This window comes from Cavia porcellus, unplaced genomic scaffold (genome assembly GCF_034190915.1).
Source record: "Cavia porcellus strain 051 isolate PalLab524CR breed Dunkin Hartley unplaced genomic scaffold, mCavPor4.1 scaffold_4, whole genome shotgun sequence".
Taxonomy (NCBI): domain Eukaryota; kingdom Metazoa; phylum Chordata; class Mammalia; order Rodentia; family Caviidae; genus Cavia; species Cavia porcellus.
The window spans coordinates 43730084-43741172 of record NW_026947487.1 but is presented as its reverse complement, the minus strand read 5'-3'; the positions used below and the strand labels follow the sequence as shown (position 1 = coordinate 43741172).

Below are 11089 nucleotides of genomic sequence, written 5' to 3'. Positions count from 1 at the left end.
CCCATTTCAAGACTTTAAAAAAACCATGATATCACATTTAATAGTTTCATATTTTTATCACTGATTGATCTGGTATTTATATTGACATAAGAAGTAAGATACGGATCCAAATTTTCTTTTTTCCAAATGGCTATGTAGATCTCCATTGAGCAACCCATCTCTTTCAAGGTTCTCTAAAATGCCACCCCTGTCATGCAGTCGTCACATCCTTTCCTCTGTCCTGTGTATCCCTGACCCAGTGCCAAGGTGTTTGTTGATAACATCATAGTATTGCTATTCAAGAGGTCTCTTTTCTTTTCTTTTTGTATTAGGAATCGAATTTGGGACCTTGCACTTGCCAACGGGTGCTGTGTCATAAAGCTGTACCCCTGACTCCAAGAGTTTTCATGACGAGTCTGACTTGTTCGTTTTTCCAGATGCATTTAAACGTAAAAGCACTTAAAATAACCCTATTACAATTTTTTTTGTGTAGTGCCAGGGATTGAACCCAGGGCCTTGTGCACACAAGGCAACAGCTCTACCACTGAGCCACATCCTCAGTCTCCGCATTGCAATTTCTGATTAAAACTGCTTTGAAATTGTAACTTTCAATTTCCACTTTTTCTAGAATTTCTTCTTTTCTGTTTTTAACAACATCAGTTGAAGCACATTGAGCTATCATGCCTTGTGAAGTTAACCCATTTAATCAAAATCTTTCTATGAAGTAGGAATCGCACTACTATCCCTGTTTTACAGAAGGGGAAACAAACACAGAGGCTGAGTAGCTTACCCAGGTCACACAGGTGGTAAGTGGTGGAGGAGAAGATTCTGACCCAGGTAGTTGACTCCAGAGGCTGACTTCTTAAACATCTTATCTTGTTGTAATTCAGTATTCAGAAATCTAGAACAGCCAGAGAAATATGTATATAAAAATACTTTTTCTAGGGTAGAAACTACAATGGGATAAAAAGCAAAGCCTCGTGGGTCTCACCCCCTCCCCCTTAGCTTTGAAAATGACAAATGTCAAAGGAAAGCAGCAGGCTGCAGTCCTTTGGAATCTGGTAGAGATCCTGTCTTTTAGTTGTCAGAGAATTAAATAATATGTAGGGGAAGGTATATCACTGTTGATGGTTACTTAAGTAGTTTCATTGTTCAAAAAGGGTTACCTTGGGCCAGGGGTGGTGAATCGTACCTTTAATCCCAGCACTCAGGAGGCTGAGGCAGGAGGATCACCATAAATTTGAGGCCAGCCTGAGATACACAGCGAGACTATCCCTCTGCATTGCCTTTCTGGCTTTCTGACAAATTCTGCATGATCTCACTTATGATGAATTTTTAAAAATTGATCTCACAGAAGTTGAGGACAGAGAGTGGTATGCCGAGGTTGGGGCACAGAGGACAGGGTGTGGGGAGGGCTGGTCAGCAGGTGGTAAGTCACAGTTCCAGAGGAGACCTAAGTTCCTGTGTGGTGTCGCACAGCGGGAAGACCACAGATCATGATCACGTACTGGACATTTCAGGAAAAGTTACAAGAAAGGGTTGGAAAGTTCCCACCACAAAGAAATGACAAAAATTTGAGGAGTTAGATCTATTTACCGGATGGAACTATTCCATGCTATATATGTGTATTTAAAAAGATGGGATCAAAATATAGTGAATGTTTAAAAATTTATTACAATAACAGATAGTAGCTCCATTAACCCCTCTCAAAACACTCCCTCTCATTTTGAACACATTTGTCCCCTCATTTTTACTTTTTGAAGCATTTATGCAAATCCTCTTCTGTGAATGTCTTTAAAGGATGTGTCTTTAAAAAATTATGGGGAACACTGCTGCCAGTGCAGTCCCACATGAAGGCAGGCTTATCAGAACATGATACTATGTCCTCCTCCACCTTATCCACTGGACCTGGCAGTGACTTCTGACTTTCCCCAAAGTCAAAAGGACCCTAAAAGGTCAATATTTTGAAGTAATTCAGAAGATTGAGGATGCCATGACAAGGTAGCTAAAGATACGCACTATCGAAGTAGCTAAAGACAACTTCCAGCCCTGCTTCAGAAAATGGCAAAGACAGTGAGGTAAGTGAGGGGAAGTAGCCAGGCACACTCCTGTAATCCCAGCACTCGGGAGGCTGAGGCAGGAGGATCACTATAAATTCAAGGCCAGCCTGGGCTACAAAGAGAGCTCAAGGCAAGCTTGAACTATATAGTGAGACCCTGTCTCAAAAAAAAAAGAGGGGATGTATTTAAGAAGAATGAATGCCAATATGTCTTTTATGGTAATAATTTTTTAAACTTTATTTTTGATCTTTTAAATATAGATTCAAAGCATCACAACACCTTGTACATATAGTTTTTATGTCAATTAAATTTGCAAACAATGTTCAATCTATCAAGCACCTCACACCCATTAAGATGGCTAAGTCTAGAGAAGAAACAGAAAACAGGTGTTTGCAAAGGCAGGAAGAGAGTGGAATCCTTCTGCATTATTCGTAGGCTTTTAAAGTGGTTTCTCAAAAACTTAAAAATAGAACTGTTATGTGATTCAGGAATCCCACTTCTGCATCTGCATCCAAAAACCTGAAAGCAGAGTTTTAAGGTGCATTGGCACACTCATCTTCATCGCTATGCAAGGTGGAGACAAGCCAACTGTCCCCTGACGCGTGTGGGTAAACGAGCGTGCTGTATAAACACATGGGCTGTTATTCTGCCCGTTAAGAGAAAGAAAATGTGACTCATGCTATAACGGGGATGAACCCTGAAGACGCACTGAGTGAAATAAACCAGACACAAAAGACAAATCTTACATGATTCCACTTGTAGGGGTAGCTAATGTAGCCAAAGTCATGGAAACAAAGTAAAATGGTGATTATTAGCTGGAGGTAGGTGCTGCAGGGGTGTAGAGTTTTGATTTGGAAAAAAATAAGTTTCTGGGGCTGTATTGTGACACAGTGTGAAAAATGTGTAACACTACTGAACTGTACGCTTTGTGTTGTGTAACTTTTACCGCGATTTACAGTGGACAAGAAAAGTACATAGAGGCCATTTGTGGACTGGGGGCAGAGAGAACAAGGCCACACCAGGAAGCAAACCCAGTCTGGGAACCAGCGCCACACACGGCCACTGACAGACTGGGAACAGACAGACCCCAGTGCTTTCCAATCGCCTGCTGGCAAACAAGAAGTACTAATCCCCGCCCCACTCCTGCCCTGGAAGCAATTTTGAAATGTTTAAAAGTCCTGTATCTCTTACACCGATGTGCTTTGATTGGTTTTATTCTGTTTTACCTTCTTTAAAATAAAATTTTAAAAAGTACATGGAGAGTTGAAATAGGAATCTAAATGTGTATTGTAGATAGTAGGTAGATGACAGAGACAGGGAGAAGGGAAGTACTACGTCCATAGTCAGGACAGCAGTTCTCCTGGGGCAAGAAAGAAAGGCAAATGTTCTCTTCCCTCCCAGCAGTTATTGCAGAGGATGCTTGCGGAGGGACCGAAGTGTGAGCTGAAAGAAATCGCCATTTCCTGTCCCTACCCAGGCAGGAGGAAATCAGTACCAACTTGGGGCACCTGCATCGCCAGCCTTCACCCTCTTTTCCATGAGTCTCAGCTCCACTTGGTCAAGGGCACTCTGACCCACATCGCCATCTTCTCCAGGTTTGGTTTGCTTTTGTTTCCCGGTGTTTCGATAAACAGGTGTCAGCAGCTTCTGTGTGGGATACTGCTTACATATAACTTTTGAACTTAGAAAAGAAACTGAGTCCTCAATCAAACCACAGTTTTTCCAGCTAAGCAGTGGGACGTTGCTTTTCCTAGCAAAAGCAGTCTTGGTTTCCCGCTCAGTAGTAAAAAGATTTAAAGGTGGACAAATATAGAAATGAACTGATTGTATTTGCTTTAATTACTCCTTTTTACCTTTTGCAGACAGACTGAGAATGCTGAGAGAAAAGAGATAAAAGCATATCATTTATGAAATAATTTCTTCCCAATCATATACTCAAATGTAACCTAAATAAGCATGTGATTCCTAATCCTAAATTATGTTGAAATATTTCTGTTTTAACTCAGTAAACTGCAATGAGGAGCACCCAGGAGAAATGAGTACAAATGACAGTAATTTGGTGTCAGTTAAGTTCATTCTTATAGAAGTGACGTAATATCCAGAAAGAACAATGAGATAAACTTTTCCTTTCTTGGAAATTCCTAAAATAGAATGGATATTGGTTTATTTCAGCAATTCTTCAAAATTACCCCATCCAGTAGGATAACAAACAATTGAAAATTAAATTAGTAATGTAAAAGTTAGACACCTTATAAAATAAGTCATATGAACAGCAAGTGATTACAAAGCTCGCTGTCCAGCAGAGAAACACAAATTGAAGCCACATGAGGTGCAGATACCTGCTAGAAAGACTGAAATTCAAACACCGAACTGCATGCAGATGTGGAGAAACCAAAGCACCTATATTGCTGGTCAGAATGTAAAGCAGTACAATCACTTTGGGGAAAGTTCTGGGATTTTGTTTGTTTTATCAAGTTAAACGTGCACAGGAAAGCAAATTAATTCCTCTGTTTCTACTCAGGAAAAATGAAAACCTGTCCACAAAAAGACTTGCACAAAAGTGTTCATCACAACTATATTTATAAATCTAAAAACGGGGGGACCAGGAAAACAAGTGTCCATCCTGGGGAGACTGGAGAAACAAACTACAGTGAATTCATACACAAAGGACTTGCTGCTCAACAATGAACAGGAACGAACTACTCTGCACCATGCAAAGCAACAGCATGGGTGACTCTCAAGGACATTTTACTGAGTGAAAGGAACTTCGTACATGAATAGGACACACCTTTTTTCCCCATTTGTATAGTTTTATAGTGGCCAATGAAATACATGGAAAAAAACAGACTGGAGATTGTATCTGAAGGACCATTGTGGGGATTCATTAATAGAATATCCGAGAGAATGTTCTGGAACAATGGTAACCTGCCTTATCTTGCTAGAGGTTTGTGTTATACAGATGAATTTGTCAAAATTTAGTAAATATTCATTTAAGATTCATGCCTTTCATGTAAACATGTAAACATCTTACAAGATGTGCCTTTCATGCCTTTCATGTAAACATCTTACAAGAAGTGAAACTAAATGAGCTTTGAACTGCACAGTTTATGACTTATAACCCATGAGTATTCAGGGGAAAAAGATGGCCACGTGAGTACCCTGAAGTAGTGAAGTAGAGATGGCATAGATCTGGAAGCACATTAACAAACAATGTTGACAAAGGAAATGAAATAAAAATGTAAGAGTAGAGTCTTGGTGGTGACCAGAAGGGTATTAACTTTCAACTTTATTATGGAGTCAAAATACTGTGCATTTGTAATTTTTATAGACGTTGAGAAATTGTCCTCATGGGTGGTCATGATTTATATTTGCATTGCTGCATCATATATGAATTCTTGCCAGGTTTGGTGGTGCCTGGAATCCCAGCAATTGGAAGGCTGAAACAGGAAGATCCCTGAGTTTGAGGCCAAAGTTCTCATCTCCCACTGCTTCACCCCAGACAGAGTGGTCCCATTTTCAAGTTCCTTTCTTTCCTTTTTTGGTATAGGGGATCGAATCACAATCTCACACTTGCCAGGCAGGTGCTTGTGCCACTGAACTAAATCCCCAGTAATTTCAAGTTTCTTTTTGCCATCTCAGGGTACTTTAGTTTGCTCTTCCCTCTCTTTACTTATGAACTCATGCGTTTCTTCTGTGCTTGAGACGCTTTCTTGGAGATGCTCAGGCATACCTTCTGTGACCTACCAGAAGCATAAGACAAAGATCAGATGTCCCCAAGGCCTGTGACTTCGCCTCCTTTCCAAAGATCCAGGGAGCTGGAAATTCTCCTGCAGAGGACAGGCGGGTGGGTGAAGGGAGAGACACACAGTGAAGTCCCCATCCAGGACAAAAGGGACCAGCACTATTTGCACATCCAAGGGGTCCGTTAGGCTCCACATCTCATTCATTCTAGCTAATGCTAATTATCTGCCTACAATCTGCAGAGCACACCCTACAGGAGTGCCACTAGAACAAAAGCACTAGGACTTACTGTCCAAAGTTACATTCCACTTGTATACATCTCCCTCCTGATATTCCTACATCTTTTTTTTATGGGTATTGATGGGCAATTATAACATCATTAGCCATAATTAAACTACCATTTCATACTTCTCAAACTTCCTTATATGAAGTTACACCCATCTGAGCTAATTATCTAGAACATTCTTTGAAACTATACTTCTACTTACGGAACCTTAACACTTTGGACATTTTTTTCCATTACCTAAAGTAGAAAAATTCCTGACCTGCTCTACTATTCCTCCAAAGCTCTCTCTGACCTGGGAATTTTATGTGTTTTTGTTCTTATTTAGCGTGGTTTCTTTCTGTGTAATTCAGAAGCCCTAATAAGCATTTTCTAATGGCATCTGGTCAACCCCCAGGCTCCTGCCTGGACAGACATTATCAATCTTCCCTGTTTTAAAACATTTCCAAAGAAAATACTTCCATTTTCTCAATCTCTCTCCCATTCCTGAATTTATGATCTGGTCATTAAAACAACCTCCTCCTACCACCTATCATCTGACAATGAGCTCATTTAGCATCTCTATGTAATCTGATGTTGATTACTCCTAATTTTTTCTTCAGTTCTCATGAATTAATCATTCAAACAGATTCACAGTAGAATGAACTTGTGACTTTGAATTTTGTTTTTTCATGGCAGTATTAACAGACTTTGAGTATTTCTTATGGCGGGAACACTGTATTTGTTTCCCATTTCAATAAATGTTTCCAAATTCAGACATGAAAGAAACTTAATCTTTGTTCTAAACCTCATCCCAATAGACAGGAAGAAACTGAACCGCAGCCCAGGGGTTTAGTTCCCACTTCTCCTGCACCCTGCAGAGGAAGGCAGAGTCCCTAATCTCAGGCAGCAGCCGGGCCCTGTTGTGGCTTTGGGCTGGGTGTCAGGCCCAGGCATCTGCTCAGTGACTTCTGTGCCCCGCTCCAGTGAAGCTGGGGACCACCAGAGCGGTAGGTGCCTGCTGCCAATGAAACCAAAAACCCACTTTCCATTTTTTATTTTTTTAATTTGTAAAATGATTTGCGTGAGCCAGGTATGGTGGCATATGCCTGTAATCCCAGTACTTGGGAGGCTGAAGCAGAAGGATTGTTGCAAGTTTGAGATCAGCCTGGGCTAAAGTGAGCGTAAGGCCACCCGAACTGTACAGTGAGCCTGTCTCAAAAAAGACTAAAAAAAAAATTTGTGATGCTGGCGATCGAACCCAGAACCTCACACACTCTGGGCAAGGGCTCAGCCTCTCTCTTTGCTTTTAGGTCAAAACAAAATTCATTTTTTATTTTTCTCCTCTCTTTCCTCTTTTTTCCTCTCTACCTCCTGTTCCTCTGTGGTCACAAAACTTTGAACCTAGTCAGGGTCTCAGCTTGGCAAAACCTGAACACCTAAAAAAAATGTCCAGTGTAACTGCTTTCCTCGTCATCCCAGGGGACATTTTTTTGAGGTGTTCAGGTTTCGCCCAGGGGTCTGGGGCCTCTTCCATCCCAGAGAGAGCCCAGGCCCTGCAGGAAAACCAGGTAGGGATCAGCGGTGCATCAGAGAAGGGGGCAAAGGAGAGGCTGAAGGACAGCCCAGGCAGCCTTCCTTGGCTAACATCTCATCCTTTAACTCTTTCTGCCTCTCTCCTCACATCTACCTGACAGGAAGGGGCCATTTCAGGGATCGAATGCTGCTTTCAGGATGGCCCAAGGGACCCCAGCCAGGCTGCCTCACAAGGAGGTCAGGCCTCTTCTCAAAACAGAGAAAGCCAGACCGGATGTCTGGTACCCAGTGCTACCCCCATGCCCTGGTCTGAGTCACCATCCCTATGTGGATTCCATCAATCATCTGAACTTTTGAATAAAAAACAATTTAAAATTTCCCTGGAATCCAGTGAGCTTCCTTTAGAGGGAGGCAGGCAAGAGGTGTTTGGTGGCACCTGCTTGCCAATCAAGGCCTGAGCCCATTTCATTAGTTCCCCCGGCTGCTGAAATAAACTACCATAAACTAACACATGCAGCAGTCCATATGTACCTGTACTCCCAGCTACCCAGGAGGCTGAGGCAGGAGGAGCACAAGTTTGAGGCCAGTCTGGATAACTCAGAGTAAAAAGCAGAGAGTGTGAGGATACAGCCCACTGTGAGGCCCTGGGTTCATCTCCAGTACGGAGAAAAACAGAACCAAACACAAATTACCACAGACTGGGTGGCTTAAACAATACAAATACGTGATCTCACAGTTCTGAAGGCCAGAATCTCAAAACTAGAGACTTGGTGTAAATCAAGGTTGCCCTGTGGGAAGCTCCAGGGGAGACTTTCCTACTTCCCCAGGCAGACTTCCTTGGCTAACACCCTCCTTTAACTCTGATTTCTGCCTCTCTCCTCACATCTACTCCTGGCTCTTTGACTCACCTGCCTTGGGTTTTTGGTTTTGTTTTGCTTTTCGTTTTTTGAGACAAGGTCTCGCTATGCAGTTTGGCTGGCCTTGAGCTCGTTTTGTAGCCCAGGCTGGTCTCGAACTTGCAAAAATCCTCCTGCTTCAGCCTCCCAACTGCCTTGCTTTTATAATTACTAATGTCACTGTGGTGACATTGGGCCTAGCCAGATAATCTCTCTAGCTCAACACCCTTAGGTCAGTCACATCTTCAAAATCCTTGTGACCAGGGAAGGTGACAGTCATGGGCTCCAGGGATGACAAAAGGAGGACTTTGGAGGACTTCTTACTCTACCTACCACGTCCACCTTCTCCTCAATTTCCTGTCTCCCTAGAGACAGAATGAGATTATTCAATCTTTCCCTGAATATTTATTGGGCACCTATTATGTGCCAGGTATTATTTCAGTTACCCATAACAGAACAGTGAAGACAACAGACAAAAACTTTTCCCCTCAGAGAGCTTATATTCTAGCACAGCAAAACAGAGTTCATAGATGATATAAGTGAAACTTGTAGCAGCTTAGAGTCCAGTGCATCCTACAAGGGAGAAAACTCTAGAATGGGGAAGGAAGAAAGTGTGTTTGGAATCTGCAGTGTTGAATAGGGAGGTGAGGAGGGCTTATGCAAAGGACCTGTTCAGAAAATTCCAGAATAAAGTGAAGAAAAAATATGAGAAATATCCATATTTAAAAGAAATGGCAAAAAAGAGGAAAAAGGAGAAGGAGGAAGAGAATGAGAAGAAGAGAAGGAGAAGGAGGAGGAGGAGGAAAGGAAGAGAAGAATGGAGAAGGAGAAGGAGGAGGGAGAGAGAAATGGCAGAAGTTGCTGTGGGGATGTGTGGGAAAGAGCAGTCTAGGAAAGGGACACCAATGAGGTCTGGGGAACCAGAACTGGACTCACAGGAGCCAGCACATGGAGGCAAAGGGTAATGAGAGGCCTCAACTTGACTCAAGTGAGTAGGAAGTGATTCAAACAACACTTTCATCGGAGAAGAGACGCAGCCTGACTGTTCCACCAGGACCCCTGTGGTGGCCATGCTGAGATCTCAGCACAGGATGGCGTGGAAGTCCACATAAGGTGACAGTAGCCTGACCCAAGTCGGTCAAGGTCCAGATAGCCCAACAGGACAGAGCTGGATAGTGCTCTGGGGACACGTAGGATGCAAAGAGGGCCTTCCAGCAAACGAACAACCAGCCATGGGTTGAGCTGGTTTATCAGTTCAGTATCCAAGAGGAGGGGACAGGAGGCAGCTGGACAGAGGGTTTTAAAGGAGAGGCCCAGAAGCTAAAAAAAAAAATTGCAAGTGGTTATGGATTGAAAGTTTGTATCCCCTCAAAATTGTTGGATATTAATCCTGAAAGTGAGGTGGGGCTTCCAGAGGCGAGTTAGGTAGGGCAGGGTGAAGAGGGTAGGCTCCTGACAATAGGATTAGTGCCCTTCTAAGAAGAGGAAGACCTCTCCGCCTCTCCTCTCTTCTCACCCTCTCCTCTCTCTCTCTCTCTCTCTCTGTCCACACGTTAAGCCAAGGCCCCTGAGGACCCGGTGAGAAGGTAAGAAGAGGGCTTTCACCAGAAAACAAATCTGTTAGCTCTCTGATCGTGGACTTGCTGGTCTTCAGAATTACGTCAAAGACATGTCTACTGGTTAAGCCACATGGCCTATGGTGTTTTATCACGGCAGCCTACAGAGACGAAGACAGAAGTTAATACAAGATGTGATCAATATATATGGTGAACACTTAAATTTTAAAGAACTTCTTTTTTACAGTAAATGATACATCCTTTGAAAGAGGACTTCTGGAAAGGCTTCTGAAAGCGGCAAGAATAACTGTGTTTGAAGAGAGGGCAGATTAACGACAGTTTGTGCTTTACAGAAATGAATTTTTTTTTTTTTTTGTCTTTTTCCTCTTTATCGGTATCGGGGATGGAACTCACGACTGCCTGCTTGCAAGGCAGGCGCTTATGCCGCTGAACTAAACCTCCAGCCTACAGAAATGAATTTTATTTTATTTTTTTTTTATTTAAGAGGAAAAAGAGAAAAACACAAAACAAACCAAAGCGGTGTAAGGGTACACATAATACAGAACTACAAAAGAAAAACAAAACAAAACAAAACATAACAGTAAGAAATCACCTGTTAGTAGATTACATATTATCATCTTGAAAATAGTTGCTCAAATCACAGTATCAAAGAATACAAGGTGGACATTCAAACAGGGAGACTGCAAACAGCTGTGTTCAATGATCCAAAAACATTGATATAGTCAGCTATTTAACACCCCTAAACACACTTGCTGTTATATCTGTTAGAGCTCTTTTTTTTTTTCCCTCTCTTTTTTACAACAAAATTTACACATTTTGGATTTTATTACTCCTTAGTGCTTATTACTTTTTTTTGGGGGGGGGGAGAATACAGTCAAATATGGCAAAACAAAGCTGTCAGTCAATACCAAGGATAGACATAGCACATGGTGTAGAACAGAGTACAAGTTTATCAACAATGGTTATCAACGTTGTCCCTTGTTTCCTTAAAAAGAATTGTCTATCTCATTAGATATTATAAAGTTGGACAAAACAGTA

General features: G+C 42.1%; 1 long non-coding RNA gene across 1 annotated transcript; it reads left to right on the top strand.

The window, feature by feature from the left end:
* The first annotated feature begins 437 nt into the window (after positions 1-437).
* Positions 438-5288, top strand: LOC106025241 (uncharacterized). The gene is made up of 2 exons (XR_002788609.2): positions 438-3634; positions 4561-5288. It is a non-coding gene; the product is annotated as an uncharacterized LOC106025241 (long non-coding RNA).
* Positions 5289-11089: the final 5801 nt, after the last annotated feature.